Source organism: Neolamprologus brichardi, chromosome 5 (genome assembly GCF_056152115.1).
Source record: "Neolamprologus brichardi isolate AB-2024 chromosome 5, ASM5615211v1, whole genome shotgun sequence".
NCBI lineage: Eukaryota > Metazoa > Chordata > Actinopteri > Cichliformes > Cichlidae > Neolamprologus > Neolamprologus brichardi.
Genome location: NC_142108.1, coordinates 2,845,797 through 2,864,293, shown reverse-complemented (window position 1 = coordinate 2,864,293; position 18,497 = coordinate 2,845,797). Strand labels below are relative to the sequence as shown.

The following is an 18,497-nucleotide window of genomic DNA, read 5'->3' as shown; positions in this document are numbered from 1 at the left end:
GAGCCTGTGGACACAACTCAGCAGAGAGAAGGGAATAAAGAGAGAGAGGGAGAGAGCGAGAGAGATCAAAACCCAAAATGAAAAACGCCAAAAGGGACAGAAGAGCTGAAGTTGTTAGAGAAATGATTGGCAAAAGCATGTCATACATGGGTTGTTTTTTTTGTTCTTTTCATTTCGTGTTGCCGTACCCTCCTGAGGCGAGCGCTGGCCGTCCCGTCTTCTCAGTCCTGTTATTCTTCTTCTTCTCCTTCTTTTTCTTCTCCCTCCTTCTGCCCTCCGCTGTCCGGGATATTCCATCAAAGAAGAGTGTGGCTCGTAGCGGATGGAGGCATCGCCGTGCTCCGAGCACACTCCAGTCTTCACCGTCTTCTCCCTTTGACTCTTTTCACCGTTTTCTCCTTTCGCTCTCGTGTGCCGGAGCATTTTTCTTCCTTCCCGGCAGTGGTGACACACAGCGTGGGGGGAAGTTGAGAACAGTGGGGGGGGTGGGGGGGGGGGGGGGGTGGAGAGCAAGACTAAGAGAGAACTAAAAAAAAATAATAATAATAAAGACAAACTGAGGTTTAGAGGGTGGGAAAGAGCAAGTGTAGGTAGATGGAACAGTGAGCGGAGAATGACGAGAAGAGGCAGGTGGAATGGGTAGTGACACATCGCGGAGGTGTGCGTCTGCATGTGTGTGTGTCAGAGCATGGGGGCCGTCCTTCTAGCCGACACACCGCCAACGAGGAGGAGGAGGTGGAGGAGGAGGAATAGCTGGATGTCTAGATAGATAGGTGTATGGAGGGATGGATAGAGGGAGTGATTCAGCAAGCATGCGAACTCCTCTCCTCCTCCTCTCCACACACACACACACACACACACACACACACACACACACACACACACACACATACACACACACAGTTAGTTCATTATCATTCACTGGATTTCACCATGACACACATGGCTAACCTACTCACGGAGACAGAGCCGAGCCCTGAACTGAATCCTAATGGATGGGAGGGAGGATGTGGGGGGGGTGCATATCAGGCAAGCAGGTGTCCCCTTCACATCTATTGTTTCCAGTCAATGCTCTCGTCAGTGTGTGTGCGTGTGTGTCTATGTACGTACGACTACAAGCACTTTTTCTCGTCGAGAAGTAGCCGAAACGACGCACATGTGCATCTGTTCCAGCTAAGAGCTCCACGTCTATTTCGGGTTTCAAACTGCCGTCAGCCAAAAGTTTTCAAGTTGAGATGAAGCAAAAAGTGTGACCAGAACTCTCTGTTTCCACCAAGAATTTCCCCTAACAGGATGTTAAGCGTCTCTGTGTTTGACAGCTCGCATCGGTTTTTCTCATATATCTAACAGGGTAGTTTTGTGAGGCTGAAATGACACAATTCAACGTGGAGTACATTATCTTGTCATACTGGATTCTTGCACTTTGGGAAGCAGTGACAAAACCATTTTGGGGAAATGTTGCACATGCTCCATGTATTGTGATGATAAATTTAGAAATTGCCTAAATGTTCCAAACCAACAATTTCCACACAAGAGCGAGAATTGAGTAAAAAGCAAAAGTGCAAAATCTGCCGTTCCTCTAATAGACATCCAACTTTACAGCATTAGCACGCAATCTTAATTAAACCATCACCAGTGCTTGTTTGTGATCTGCTAAAACAGCTACTGATGATAATTAGTTACTTGCTAATTATCATCACTAAACTTCACCTCTCCACCAAGTTTGGTGCAATTTGAAGCATGCTAATAAAAACTGTCTCACCAGGAACATGGCTCGATGCGTGATACAAATTACGCAGTCTGTTAGTTAGCACTATTTAGCTTACATGTATTTTATGACTTCAGCTCGCTAATCAAACTACATAATAACATAATTTAATTAAAAAAACAAAAAAACATCACAGCTGCCAAAGCTTGCTGCATCCATGTGGTATATGTTATCCAGTAAATACTTACTAAATACTAAATACTTACATACCATAAACAGTAGCATGTACAGAAAATTAGCGGATGTAACCCCCCTTCATGTCTCTGCACTGTATAGAACTGTAAGCAATGCTTTAGCAAAACAAACAACAGAATACTATAAAAATACACATGCCATACTCTACATATACATACTCTATACATACTTCAGAACTGTATTATTGGCAAACATTATATAAGATAATGAAATGAAAGTACTTGTCCTGCAGAAAAATGTTCCACATTGGTGTTATGGTTTACTGTGTTACTGTATTCCTACAGTATTACTAGCATTACTATTGCTGAGCATTGAGCTTGTTTTAAATAATTCATATTCTATTCAGTGCACAGTAATGCATCGCATTGTGCTCATCGCTTGAGCACTGTGTGACATAGCTGTCGATATCTATAGTGGGAAAAAAACTGAATGAAAAACGAAGGTGGTGTATTAGCAAACCAGCTGAACTAAATTTGGTAAACCAAGTGATTCCTCAGACAAGTTCATCTGAAATTCTACATAAAGTAAGGAAATGCTGGGGGAACCTGCACCTATTCACCTGGTGGTGTTTTATTAAGCCAAACAGAGCATTAGTTCCCCTCGCCATCATCATAGTTTTCATTATAATGTTCTGAATGATTGATTCAAACTTTCTTACATGTTGGATATGTTGACCAAAGTGGTTAGTAAGAGAATTATCATGATAATAGAGTTTCCATCTACTTGCCAATTCCAGCTCTGTTTTGTCACTAAACACAGCTCAGATCAGTAGATGCAAAGCCAGCAGCAGTTGGCCCCGCATGCTAATCATCAGACCAGAGTGCACAAGCACAAACAACGAACTGTAAGCTGCTGGCTCTCAGCTTGAGAAGCCATCGTCAACCAGCCATGGACACTTTCATGAGAACGCCTACTCCATACTCTTACCACGCAGAAATAATTCTGTTTCTAGTAACAATAACCATCTGTGGTCACAAGATGGCAGTAATGCATGGATGCAAACAGCCATGAGAGAAATTTAATGACAGAATGCTAAGTGTACTGAAACAAGATTGTTTAATTTGGTACGTTTTAATTAATGTCTGCTTTTGATTTCACAAGACAAGCACTGCTTGCCTTGCATGCCCTGAAAGAACGCCACTGCCATAAACTAGTGGAGTGCGGATCAATACGAAATATAAATATAATACAAAATATCAATTACTCCGATACCAGATGTTTATGTTTTAGAATCGATTCTCATAAAAATATATATTTTGGTACTTTGTGGTAAATTTGTACTTTATGAGTAACAGGAACACAGTAGCTGTATTACAGGGATTGTCTAAATGATTGGTAAGGACTACTTCTTCTTCCGCCTGTCATAGTGATCTGCGAAATACAGCTAGCTGTATAAATGCGTCACAGGTCACTTGTGCTCGCTCACTCAGTTGATGAGTGGAGTCATGTGTGGAGCTATTTCAGCTCCACTAACAGCCGAGACGCGGTTTGTGACAAATGTAGCAAGACTGCAAACCTTGTCAAACAGAAACAAAAGCAAATTATAACACAGAATATGATGATGAGTTTATGATGAGGCAAACTGAAGAGGAGGAGAGGGACAGGTGCTGCTGGGGCGAGACAGACATAGCTTGCGGAGTCCTTTGGTGCTGCAGGCAGGCTCTATCTATCCAGGTACAAATGAAATGTGGAGCTGTTGGCTACGTGTAGCACTGGTGCTGAATTTTGGAAAGTGACTTATGTCTAGGTTTTTGTGTCTGTGTTTAAATGAGGGGAATTCTTCGCATCTGTAAAAAGACAAAGTCACATTTGTAGTGCATACTGATACAAAGTATCACTATCAGATCAGTATTGCCAATACCTGCCTGAATGTTACTTGGTATTATACATCACTACTGTTCCATAAACCATACTGAACTGAAGTAATCTGGGAAAGTACAGGAAATGATCCATCCATCCATTCGCTTCCGCTTATCCTTACAACCATTCACACTCACATTCACTCGCACATTCACACCTAGTGGCAATTTGGATTAACCAATTAACCTATCCCCACAAGCTGCATGTCTTTGGACGGTGGGAGGAAGCCGGAGTACCCGGAGGGAACCCACGCAAACACGGGGAGAACATGCAAACTCCACACAGAAAGACCCCGGCCTGATGGTGGAATTGAACTCAGGACCTTCTTGCTGTGCAGCAACAGTGCTAACCACCGTGCCACCGTGCTGCCTTACAGGAAATGATATCATGTCTAATCTCTCTCTTTAAAATGCTAAAATGGTTTGTCTGTAAAAAAACCAAACTTGTTTTTCAGTTGTCTAAACCGAATCCCTAGAAATCGAGTTGTCCTGTAACAGGTCTCACCTGATTATAAAACTACTTGATGTAACAACTGCAATAATTAATGCAATAATTTTGTCCAACCTCTTCACTCTAAGCTTTACAATCCACACCTTGGCTGTTTGATTTAAAATCTGCTGTGTTTGTGTGCAGAGGCCAGATTAAGAAACAAAGAAGAAAGCAGATTATAAACAGACCCAGCGGGAACAAATAGAAACATGGATAAACCAGCAAGTTTAATTATGAATGAGGGTTTCTGTGTAACTGCACCGTGACATTACTAAAGGTCAGAATAAGCTAAAAATGGTGTTCAGTTGTTGAAACACAGGGAAAGAGGACTAATACTGTTTTCACACTACCAAACTGTGGTTGGTACTCTTCACTTATTTATGTTTGAAGCTCATGTTACATCGCTGTGAACAGTCAATTTACTGCATGGCTCTACTTTAATGACATTACATAGCTAGCAGGCAAGCACTAAATGAGTGGAATTAATTAATGTAGGCGTTAAATGTACACTAAAAGCATTTGTTAAGCGCCTATTAAATGTTGTAAGAATGATTAATCTGCCATTAGTGACCACTTTGTGCCCAACAGCTCCAATGTCAGCCGACAGAAGCCGTGCTTTAGTTAACAGAAGAGCACGTCGGCCCAGTGCTAAAGATGTAGTCTACAGGTTTATAGGCAGTTGAAGTGTAGGGCAAGTCGTATTACGTGGGCTGTAGCAAAAGCCTATATGCCTAACCTTGAATTTACTGTTTATCAAGTAAGCTCGCTGTGTTTTTCATGTGGAGCCACACCAAATCCTGTGTGTTTGTGGTTTAATAGTCTCAGAGGGAGGCAGCTGCTGGGAACAACAAAGAAGAATGGAGTTCCTATTGAAGGTAGGCATTTTAACTTTGGTGATAAAAATTCTTTACTCTGCAGTAATCAGTAGGGGGAAATTTGAATACTGGAGGGAATTCATCCCCAGTGCTGTCAATGGGCAGCTCTACTGAAACGTTCAGTAGAAAGAACCTGAACTGCATTTTGTTCTAGCCGGTTCTCATGCCACATCAAGATATGGTGCTGTTTTATCATATGCTGCCTTCACCTCTTCGTTTATTGACCAGCTGCAGCTATACTGGCCATCCAGAAATAATGCTCCTATTTTAGAGACAAAAAAAAGTCTGCCTTAGGAGGCTGGATGGGATGTAATGGCAATCTGGTCTTTAAGTGATGACATATGAACCCTGCTTCTGGGTCCAAACTACTCTGCGTTTATTAAGGCTGTTGTGTTTTTAACATGTCTTAATGTTTTGTATTTTGTTCTATTTAATCTCAACAAGCCCCTAAAAAAATCAGTGATCACTGTCAGCCTCTCTCGGTTTTTATTACCACTATTCATTTCATAACTCAGTTTTTAAAACCTTACGATGTAACTGCAGCCCAGCTCATGCAGCAGTATATTAATGACTAACCTCGAATTGTGGATGGATTATCTCAGTTGTTCTCCTTTCATCAAGTGGAAAAAAGTTAGCATTCATCCTCCAGCTTCACTGTGCTAATGTGTTTATATTATGCTAACATAGCTGTGTCGGCTAACACGTAGGACATCATTATATACCAGCTAGCCAAACTCCAGTAACCCTACAAACGTCACTGCTGTTTAGTTTTCTGTCTTCATTTATTTATGAAGTGATAGCAGAGCTGAATGTTTTAATTTTTTCAGAAATCCCTCAGTCAGAACATGACATATTATGTTTAGGTGGAAACTAGCGAGCTAACTTCCTGCTAACTTCTAACTACGTTAAATTTAATAAATTCTGTTTTCATGGATTCTTAATTAAACTTAATTGTTACACCTGGTAAAGCAGCAACACTGATGATTTTATTAAAGATGAAACAGTTTAGATAGTTTGTAACTCTGAGTGATGCCGCAGTGTTCGTTTGACTTTGGGACCTGAAGCGGAGTTTGGACCCGGAAATGACTAATGACGTCAGACTTAAAGACCGGATAGACACAGGTTTGTCGTGGTCTGTCTTCTTGACATCTTTGTGTTTTGCACTTACTTTTGTTTGGTTGGGTTAAGTGACTGAAAACTATTTGGTACTGAGCAGGAAAGGGTTGGTACTGACAAATCCATCTCACTGATGCCTTAATGTAGTGGGTTAGGATGCAGGCAACAAGCAAAAATGAACCAGGCCAGAGACAAAACCCCACCGACTGGCACACGGCGACTGAGACTGGATTGGTTCCAGCATGCAGCACAGTGAAAACACAGAAACACAATCTTAAATCATCTTGACAGATTTGTGTCTCTCTTCTTTGTCCACGTCTGGCAAATGAAAATGAAGTAGAAGGGTAACTGTTTCTACATGCATCATTTCAAGAAGATGCATGCTGTGCAGACGCACAAGTGTAGGTGCCAGAACAGGATGATCTAGAAATGGCAGCAGTGCTGAATCACACATGCTCTAAAACATGACCTTGGAAGGGAGACAAACCAAAGTTAAGTCACGGGAAAATTTGGTTTTGTGTTTCCGAGAATACAAAACGGTGGTGCAGTGATTAGCACTGTTGCCTCACAGCACAAAGGTCCTGAGTTTGATTCTAACACCTGGCTTGTTTGTTTGCATGTTCTCCCCATAATTAATTGCGTGGGTTCTCTTCGGGTACTCCGGCTCCCTCCCACAGTCCAAAGACATGCAGTTAGTGGGGTTAGGTTAAGTGGTAATTCTAAATTGCCCATAGACATTACATAGGTGCAAACATGGGCGCCAATGGTCGTTTGTCTATGTGTTCACCCTGCAACAGACTGCCGGCCTGTCCAGGGTGTACCCTGCCTCTCGCCCTATGATGACTGGGATAGACTCCAGCCCCCTGCGACCCTTTTATAAAAACTCTACCACTTTAAATTAATAGCCAACAAGTAAAGTTGCTTCTACTGAGTGAAATACCCAAAGCATAAATGTTGTGATTACAATAACAAACACTGTTCTGAACAAATTTCAAATGAAGCTACCACTTTAAAATAATGTCTTTGATTAATAATGATAATCAGTGATGATAATGATAATTCACTTGTTTTAATTTTGTTAGCGGGGTGATTAATCACATTCAGTTTTATCAGCGAGTCATTACTGGACCCATTGCCAGTTGATCACACCAGGGATTAATGAGTCGGGAAAAGACTAGTTAAAGATTCCAGATTCCTTTGTGAAGGCTTAATGGACTGGACACCTGCTTCATGCAGGCTGACCCATGTTTTGAAGTCTATCCATTGGAAAAAATGTTAAAGGAAACAAAAATAGGTTCCCTTTCTCCCTCAGCATCTGTGCTAGAGCTACGATTTTCTTATTAAACTGTCAGAAAGTGTGTATACACAATATATGTATTTTGCTTTTTTTGTTTTTACCATTTATCAGAGAAAAAAGTAGAAGACAAAACATCGCACTGAAATATTCCCTGCATGTTTTTCACAGCTTTTAGTCCATTAATGAGTGATAAGCTTGAATATGTTAAGCCACAGCCGTAGGTGTAGTCTTACATTAAAGGCTAAAGCTGAAATATCTCAACTCAGGACTAGCACACAAAAGGCTTTATATGAGCCATCTGAAAAAACAGCAACAAAAAAACCTGTTTGCACTTGTGTTCGTGGTAAGAGGTGCAATTTCATAACAAATACAAAAGTAAAACCACAGCTGCGCCACTCCAAGCGACTCAGCGCAAGCAGGATTGTTTTGAAGCCTCGAAATTACCGAACAGGTGCAAGAGTAAATAATCAGACTCCAACCAACAAATATGGCAGTAGTTCTAGTGCCACACTCTCTTTACCCAAGAGGAAAAAGCACTGCGGCATATAGGAAGGGATTTAATTTGTTTGTGGGAGCAGTGGCTGTGTTTAGAATGAATATGAGATGTGCTTGGTGAGTGACAGTATCCAGTATTAACAGAAACCCAAAGACCAAACAGAAAAAAAACATTCCTGACCCCATCATACGTACACATAATCATATACAAGACTAACTGAAAAATCACAGGGAAATGCATATGTGGACATATAAATGGTATATGGACTGGTTTTTAAATCGTGTGTACTGTGAATTACTGGTTCAAAGCTTCCTTTGTCTCGCGACACCTCAGCCAATAAGAGCCTCCAGTAGTTACAAAAATACTGACTGAATGATTCTGATGTAATTTCTTTGCAATAGTTAAAATGCACTTTGCATTTGTACATCTGCACTCGGAAAGGAAAAGCTCAACATTGGAACCTCTCATCCATTCCTTTCACCCGACTTATTTACTTGATTACTTTTGCCTAAATATTTCTGCCAGTTTGAAACACATCCACTGAAACTGACCAAGGCAGAGCAGCAGACAGGTGATTAGATATTTACTGAAGATTAGTGTCAAGTCCATTTCTAATCCCATTCAGCTGTTTGTTTTCAGAACCCATTTAACCCTTTAAAACCGAACGGAGCAGCTTGCTCCGTTTTGCGCAACTACTTTTAAATCCCGGTAGCACTGCAACCACATAAGCTAGCGCAATAATTTTTTTTGCATATGAAACCGGAGGAGTTGTACTTACATCTTATGCCATCACCTTGATCTAGGTCACAGTTTCCTTCCACATATAGCTTTTGCAAAAACTGCATAAAAAGCACTTGCAGCAACAAAAACATAATATTCCAGAAACACACTTTGCCGATCCGATCAGCTGTTCATAACACTTCCTATGTTGGAATAGACGTTAGCGTGACCTATCGCATGTCCACCATGACCTGCCCGAAACCGGAAGTGCCATTTTCGTGGAAATGTAGTTTTTTACCATCAAGGCCTCATAAGCCTATACTGGTGTTTTTAAAAGTTATGTTTGACTTTATGACTTTCTGTGTCGTTTCTGGGATGCTTAGGACTCATATTGCACTGCTGGAAATAGTTTATTTTGATGCATATGCTGCTTTTTTGCAAATTTGCACTATAATATTTATTTTCGTTTTTCCTGCAGTATATAAAAATTGGTGTATTTCAAAAATAAAACTATGAAGACACTCAAAATAAATTTTCTGTGGTGGGAAACTATTTTGTGCAACTTTTTTGTATTTACAGTTTTGAGGGATAAGCCTCTTAAATTTCTCTAACTAGAAATATATGTTAAAAAACAAAAACGATTTTCAATTTTTTTGTAGTTTATTGCACTTTTTTGCAATTTATGTAATTACTATGCACTTAATGCAGACATATTATGAAAATCTAGGCTGTAATGGTTGTATTGATGTATAGCAACTTGAAATGCTCCCAAAAATGGCACTACGGCATGTAAAACTATAATATAACCTCTGGTCTTAAAGGGTTAAACCCATTAAAATTGCTCTTAGTTACTTAAAGCAGAATATGGAGTCTTTGTAAGCCATTCATCTGTTAGACGCAGTCCATAGTAGAGTCAGGTAACTGTTCTGAGGCATGTCTATCTAAGGTGTGTAATACAGCTTTTGCCTTTTTTCAATATTTACGGTAATTATTTACAATAAGGTAGAGACCATACAATAATTTACTATAATTATAAGAGTAAAGTAGTAGTACAGTAAAGAAGGCTCTTGCTGCAAATAAAACTGAATGCAATTATTTCTACAGAAATGTACATTAGCAGAAATATATAGAAACAAAGTAACCAGTGCAAATCTGTAACTCTCAATTTTTAAAGGAATAATCAGAAAAGTTTTAATAGGATAAAATACATCCATCTGTCTTTTCAGCGTGAGAGCTACAATAACTGCCTTTAAACATAATAGAATCGTGTCCAACAAGCTAACCTTCTGAATGGCACATTCTCTTCTAACATGTATTGTTACAGGTGTTAGAGTGTGAAAGTGTTAACATTTAATGATTATAAAAGTATTCCCAGTATGCCTTCAACCATTTTACATGAAAATGCTAATTACGACTACCATTGTTGCAGCAGTGCAGTGTGCTCTGTTCCCACTGAACAGAATACAGACCATAATTTAGCAGCTCTATAGACTGAAGCTAAAACCCTGCACTGTGTGAAGAGAGGCACGGGTGACAGTAGAGACAGACATCGAGTTCATCCTCTTTGGAGCATGAATCTGGTTTTACGCCATTATATTATGTAATTATTTTCACCCTCTGTCTGTTATAGGAATCGTCCACTGATGCTCTCACTGTTGGGATGGGAGAAAAGTGTGGTATGAATACCTGCCTTATGTAATATCCTAAAGCGTTGCTGTAGAAAATCATCTCATATTTGTCTCCACAGAGGCTGATCAACACTGCATCACATTCTGTGATCAAAGAACAATATGTGCCCAGTGTTTTTAAACTTGGACTCACTCTCTGTGAAATGCTGCCCTGGAAGCTTCTCTTTCTTCTTTTCTTAATAAGGCGTGGTGGGTGGCTTACTTTGTTCTCGCGCTGGGTTCAAGTCTATGGGAATGCCATTTTCAGTTAGTCATTTATAACGTAGGCTTTATCAACCCCCCCTGAGATTATAGCAGTTAGTAGGAGCTTCGCAATTATGCCTCAGTTTTTCATGTAATACATTTCTGAAGTTTTAGTTTTTTGGCAGATCGTAGTGGAAGGCCTTTGAAAAGCACTTTTAATAAGTTTATCGCCTGTTTACTGAAACATGACACAAGAAGCAAGGCTAGCTTTTTTTCTTCTCTATAATCATCTTCTCTGCTCACTATTTGTCTTACAGTTATCGTCTCTGCGTCCTCTCCTGACACGTCGAGCTGATATTCCCCACCGGGGTCGTTTGAGTCTGAACTCGTCTGACCTAACAGAATCTGCAGCCCAGCTAAGGAAACAAGTCAGTCGCCTGCCTTAACTGCTGTCATCTTTCCTTATCTCGTGACACCTCAGTGACACCCAGAGTGGCACTCGGAGTCGCCTCCACCAACATCCACCTTTCAATCACACTTTCAATTGCAATTGCCTAATTCTGTGCTGGGGTTTCAGTCCACGGCGAGGATATGAGATTTGTCAAGCACGAGCCCGGGGGAGAACCTGCATCGCATAACGCGTAGACGTGCACCATTTCCTCAGCATGTGAACTGCAATTCATTTTATAAATGTCAGATGAAGCCTGGCAAGCCATCCACCCACACACACACACACACACACACACACACACACACAAATAGCATGATGGGTAATATTAGAGATCATTTTGATTGGCTTCCGCTGCCCTTTTCATTGTGTGAGCGACAGTGAAGGGAGAGATGATGAAGTGTGTGCCTAATGTCTATATATATATATATATGTGTGTGTGTGTGTGTGTGTGTGTGTGTGTGTGTGCGTGCGCATGTCCGTGTCTGTGTGTCGGATGTTGAGGGTTTGAGGGTTTATGTAAGCAGAGATTAAAAATGCAATAAACCTGCCACATGGAGAATGCTGCTGTCATGTCGTCAAAACCTGAGTTTGCTGTCATTCGTATCTACCTATTTCACACACACACACACACACACACACACACACACACACACACACACACACACACACACTTTTGATAAGAAAGGGGAGAGGATTACAGCTGGATATTGAGCATGTCATTCTACCAGTGTGTGTGTGTGTGTGTGTGTCTGTGTGTGTTTGTGTGTGTGTCTGTGTGAGACAGACGAAGTAGAGTCACAGGGGCTCTTGAACAGGCAGCTTGCTTTCCCATTTCTTGCGGTGCCATAGCTTATTTCACGGCTCTTCGTCTGCTGTTTATATGAGAGCGTGTACGAGAGGCCTCCCAGTAAGAGTCATTTACCATGCTTTTGGTACCTGATTGTGTGTCTGTGTCTATATGTGTATCTCTGTGTGCATGCATGTGTTTGCACCATGACCGAGGCCCTGATGGGTCCCTAGACACAGAGGATGAGTTAGCCTCTGCCCTGGTTTCCATGGCAGCTGCTAGCTTTATTAGACTCTCGCTTCAGCCCCCACAAACACACACCCACTTTCTCTCACACACACACACTTCATTGTACACTGACGGGGCTACACGGCCTCCCCGCCCTGAGGCGCTCACATTTTGGGGCAGTTAAGAAACTTGTCAGGAATGAGAGATGGGCGATGTGTGGCTAAATGAAGCGCAATGGAGAAAACGTCACGCGATTTCACACTTGAGTAGCCTCCGGCACTGCTGCTGCCCCACACACACACACATACATACGCACACGCCCTCACACAAACACAGAGGCAGGGTGAGATGAGCCTGAAATGAGAGCCATAGTGAACATCAATACAGGCGCCCATATCTACGCTCGGCAAGAACCATTCGAGATCAATATTCTCCAAACCAAACCAGTGTCACATTCTGTATGCTGCAAGCCAGACAGCATTAGAGCCGGTCCGCCCAGCATCAATCAGCTGGCAGCGCAGCTCCGTCCAACCACTTACGTGGCTCATAACATGCTCCATAGAGGCTGTAACCATGATGACACGCACACCACACTGACATTCAGATCTGATATAGTGGTAAATACTGCAGTTATGCGGTTCATCCTAAGCCATTACTGCAACAGATATAAGCAAATGCCTTTAATGCTCCTCCTGACTTTGGCCACCTCAGAGGTGCTGCTAGACCCCATATTTTTGCAGTACATAACTGATAAGTGCACAACAAGTTATCAGTGAACTGTCGGTTTACTCTATTGAACATTAGTTTGTATGCACTCATACACAGGCGAGTTTTATACCACATAAAATCCTTTAAAAATGTTTTAATGTTGCATTGTCAGGTGGTGGGGACGAATGACAGCATAAGACATCAATTACCCTCACCAGTTTGCATCTTCCACAGTGAAACCTATAGCTAACAACCACTGCAGATGGCCAGTGACCACATGGAGCTTTGAAAAATGAAATCAGCTCTGAAATGCCCTCTAACCAACCTCTGCTGATATCTCAGCCTCCTTTCATCTAAATGCAGTTACTTCTGCCTCCAAAAGAACAACAGAGCCAAAGTTGAGGTGCCAGTGCCTAAATCCATCTTTTACATACAGTCAATGCAGATGGCCCCCAAATAAGGACAGCCAAGTTTAAACCACCAACTTTCTGATTAGTGGACGACCTGCTCTAACTGCTGAGCTACAGGCAACCTAAAACAGGTCCAGATGGTAGGGATGGACTGTCAAAATTGCTTTCATTTGACAATACAATTAAAGGAGGTCGAATTACATATTTTGCACAGATCTTAACAAAGTAGACATTAATTACATTCTTCTTTTTTGTGCTCCAAGAAATTAGCTCCCTCAGTTCCCCAAATAAACTCTGTGCTATGTGCTGCAGATATTGCAAATGTAATTTTTGCATTTACAGTAGGATTAGTAAATGGTGATATGTGGGACCAGGCAATGGCAAATAACTTCCTTTTAGTTTAGTCAAAGCTTACTTGCTGTGTGGAGAGCTGTCCTTTGTATGAGCATGTTGACAGATTGGAGATTTTATTATCCTAATCCACAGAGGAGTGACTTCAGAGTTCTTATAGCCAGTTATTAGCACTGCAAATTAGTATAAATGTGCGTCCACATCTGTAGCTTGGGTCATTAATAATTAATTTGGCTTCCACAACACTGTAACAAAATTAATGCAAATGTGTTTTATGTTGTAAACATTAAAACAGGACCAAATTTCTTTGATTACGTGCACGTGAATGTTAACAAAGAAAGCAAATAATAACTTGTTGGTCTCGCAAAGCAAAGTTATTGAAAATAAACAATCATTTCAAATGCTTTTAACTCTTTTAACGATTTCCAACTTGTAAGACAAAAAGAGCAGACATGAGTTCTTTAAACTATCATGAACAAATGCCACCGATATTTGTGGTTCTTGTACAAGAATTCTTTCTGTGTGAGCAGTCTGCCTTGGAATTATGTTTGTATTGAGTGTCTCTGCAAGACGTGATTTACATCCAGCGGTCCAAGAAGCAGTTTACGGTTCGTGCAGTGTGGTGAAGTAATGGTGTAATAATCCGCTCTGGTGTTGACCTTGTTATAACAAACTATAACTGTATTTTATGCATACCGCAGTCATAATGCACAGATATTTGTGTCTTAAGAACAGACTTTCGAGTTTTAGCTGATCTCCAGAGTCTTTTTCGTCTGTCAGTTACAGATTAATTAGATCTAAAATCTCTTTTTCTAAATTCTAAATTTGCACATAGACTTAAAATGTAACTAGATGTTCCTACCTATTATTGAAACTGCCTTTTTTTCTTTTATTACTTTTTGCCCTCTCTTCCAATCCCCTCAAAATTAAGTCTGCAAAAATTATACCATAGGAATGTTTTCCCACTTGGAAATTGCAGCTGTCACTTGGCATTAGCAGTACTTCATTTCTTCTCAGCAAGCGATGTAATTGCAAAACACCTATGCAACCATATAATTATTTTTGATTCTTTGTATGTGATGGCCATTTCTCATGTTTTATTCATATTTCTATCCACTTAAACAGTTCTTAAGGTCAAGTATCCTCCATGATTGCAGAAACCTGGGCACAGGGCCTTTTTTTCCTCATGCCTGTAATTTGTGTGTCTAATGAAATGTAATTTGGCACACTCAAAATTTCACACAAAAACTGTCAAATTGAATATGTGCACTGTTTGAGCTTCATAATGAAGACTGACTGACAGCCCAGTGAGGAAGATTACTTCTCTAAGCCAATTTGATGTCACAATATCTTCTGTGCTGGGTGATATCTTTGCACAGGGCTCAAGTGTTTGAATGCTGCTAAATATCGTTCCAATCCTTTCCAATCCTGTCATTCTGTCTGTCGAAACTACCAGCTTCCTTTTACTATGTCAGCAATGAGATTAAACAGAATTTTTACATATAATGCATACATATATATTTTACATAGCCATAGTGATGCCACTCATTGGTTTTGGCAATTTGACTGGTACCATGTTGGTTTTGTTTGGAGTCAGAAGTTATATCTGGATTTGCTAGCAAGTTTAGTTAGCAAGCTTTCTAGCATTAGCTCATCCATATTTGGACGAGAGAACATAGTGCTAAGTTATCAGCTAATGCTATAATATAACCTATAACTATGCCAATGTACCTGTGCAGCGCTTGTGATAAGTGTTGAATCCAACAACCTCAACTGGCCAGCGTTAAGTGGAAAGGACACTTGTGGCCTCAAGTTTAGCTTATTTTGGTACTAGCAGACATCAGCTTTAATCTACTGTATCAGAGCTGTGCTAAGTTAGAGCTGATGCAAAGCCAACATAATTTACATTATGTTTACACTGGCATACCAGCAAATAAACACAAAAGCATGTTGTGATTCAAATTATGATTTATTTTTGTAAAAGATTCATAGTAAACTAATAGGATGTTCATTTTTCATTAAGCTAGTTATTGAATACAGTGTTAGATGGTTATGATGTCAAGCATTGATTCTGTATTTGTTTAGTATTATGCATGCTTTGGACTAACTTCTGTAAAGTACTTTTAAAGTACTTTTTTGTTATTGACAGCTCAAAGTTGTGTCTGTCCCCACACCTACAGTCACCGTGGATGTGGGAGGAAACCAGAGCAACTCACCAGAAACAAGGAAAATAAAGATAAAACCTTAAAATTGAATAATAATAATAATATTTCAGATAATATCTATATAGCTAGTAAACAAATTGTCTCCTAATATTGCTCCTTAAAATTTAGACCAGACAATGCAAATATATATATATTTTTTTTTTTGATCCTTGAAAAAGATATACAACTATCCTGAGACCCAAAATGAGCCTTTGCTGATCAACTTGTTTATATTTTAGCTACAGGGATAGAACATAGTATAGCTGACCTGTAGTTACCACAAGCTGTTCAATTTAAAAAAAAAAAAAAAGAAGTCTAAAAGTACAAAAATTTAAAAAAAGTTGTATGTAATTTGTATTGTATTTTTTTCTTTCTTATTTTCTTTTCTAAATGTACTTGTATATTGTTCACATGTTGAAATAAATTACCAATCAATCAATCAATCAATCATTATGTTTATCACATGTTGTCAGATTATGATTGTAAATGTCTTTGTTAGCTAAAATGTACCTGGTATGAGCAAATGATCCGTACCATCAGTAACAATGGTGAGTCAGTTTAATCAGCCCGACTGTAGAGATTCATTGCTAACCATTGCTTTAGATATTTACTTGCCACACATTTGTCCTTAATGTAAATATGTAAGAAAAAATTGTGTATGTTTCTGTTCCGTGTCCTGTGTACTGTTTGTTTGTATATTTGTCTTTTTGGCTGCTGTTACTACCAAATTTCCCCCTTGTGGGACAATTAAAGGATTATTCTATTCTTCTATTCTATTCTATCTTTCTTTGGGATGTTATTATTGTGAGAACCTTAAAGGAAATGTAATGAATTTAGTGTATGCTTATTCACCCAGGTGAAATCTATATTAGAATAATCAAATTAGACCTGTGTAATGCAATAGCACAAACAGATACAGCACTCCTCTGTTACTTAATCAACCATATCTTGCATTGTAATGGAAAAACACTTAAAATGTGTCAGTGTGGCTCAAGTGCTAGCAGCTATTCACAACATAGCTTGGGGCAACCAGCGTCCCTACTGTGGAAAAACCCAGTGAATTTTCTTTCTAATAGTTTTACTGCTACTAACACCTCCTTTAGATTATGAAAATGGTCAACTTTGCCTCCCTACAACTTTGTGTAGTTCTCAAAAGTGAAAATCAAGTTGACAAATCACTGCTTTGACTTCCAAAAGACAAAAGGCTTTTTTGTTTTTGGCCTGTGATCAGAACTTCTGCAGCATTCCTTTATAAAGGTACTGCACATGAATGCAATGCATATACATATGCATTGCAAACTGTTTCCCAACGAGTTCCACTGAGTCCAGACCTCTAGCTGTTTTTCCCTCCACTAATTATTTCAGTCTCTACCACTTCTGGTTATCACATCTGTTGCACAATCTTCTTGACCAATTGCTGCAATAGTTTCAAGTACAGCTGTCTACAAAGTTACATGAAGGAATTTGGTCGGAACATTTTGTTTTACTAGTTTTCCTAAAACTCCCGTCTGTACTTTTTGCTTTGAGGACGTTGTAAGGCATGTCTGATCCCACCACGACACGCAAGCCTCACCATCTGGCGTGGACACATTTCGGCAGCAGCCTGAGAAGACGCCAAATTAGATTTTGTTTGGAGTAAACTGCTGTTCGTGCTGCTACAAGCTTCCATTTTCTCTCTGTTGGGATATAGCTAATCACCTGTGATTACTAAGCACGCCGCAGGCTAAAGGCGTGTGTATGTGTGACACAAGTATGGATTATATAACTTGTCTCAATTTACTGTGATATTAGGTAGACCTGAGCATTAAAGGGGGTTATATTTAGCTGTGTCTTATTAAAGGTGGATAAACTGAGTGCAGGTGGGTGTACCTCGCACTCCATCTCTCTGTTTAACACGTTTACTGTGTATCGACACTCAGCGGATAATGTCCTGTTCGGCATTAGCAATGCTTTAACTGTCTGTTAGAAAGAAAGCAAGGTATCCTTATAATCATCAGTCACGCTGTGTAAACTTTATCCACCTGCATTTTGTTGCTCATACCTCCATACCTCCCCCCGACCCTCTTTCTTTCCACTCTCCATCAGCCATTGGGAGTCTCATCTGAGAGAGGAGAACAGAGACGGAAAAAATAAGAGTGGGGATGCAAGGACGCGTGGCGCAGAGAATACTAAGCACCTATGGGTGTTTAACACAGAGCCCTGTACAGACACCCGTGTGCATACACACACAGAGGTGTATATAGGCACACATTCCTCACTTAAGCATGCACACGTATACACAAACACACTCTGCTGGGTATTATCAGCCCCCTTGGTGCAGGTTGAATAGAATGTATTTGTACCTCAGGCTTAAACAGTGAGGATTATGGGGGATACGAGGGGAATGCTAAAGCCGGGAGGGAGGCCGACGACCTTGGTATGGACTTGGAAGGCAGGAGGAGGGGTTGGTTGTGGTTGGCGTATCATTCAAAACTGCGGTAAACACGGGGGCTGAAAACAATGATGGTCTTGTGTGATGTGCGCGTCCATTTAAGTAGAAATCACAGCGTTAGGGCTGTGAAGAGTTTCATTAGCCCAGTGCGAAGCAACATGTTGGTGAAGAACGAGCTTGCGCTTGTCTGATATTTCCATCAATAACGCATTCATTCTTTTGTTTTCACTGCGTTTTGTG

General features: G+C 40.3%; 1 long non-coding RNA gene across 2 annotated transcripts in view; it reads right to left on the bottom strand.

The window, feature by feature from the left end:
* The window catches only part of LOC148102682 (uncharacterized), a 30,543-nt gene extending 30,117 nt beyond the window's left edge, over positions 1-426 (bottom strand). For both annotated transcript variants that reach the window (XR_015719024.1, XR_015719023.1), the window contains exon 1: positions 189-426. This is a non-coding gene — a long non-coding RNA (uncharacterized LOC148102682). The remainder of the gene's footprint in view (positions 1-188) is intronic.
* Between the last annotated feature and the right edge of the window lie 18,071 nt (positions 427-18,497).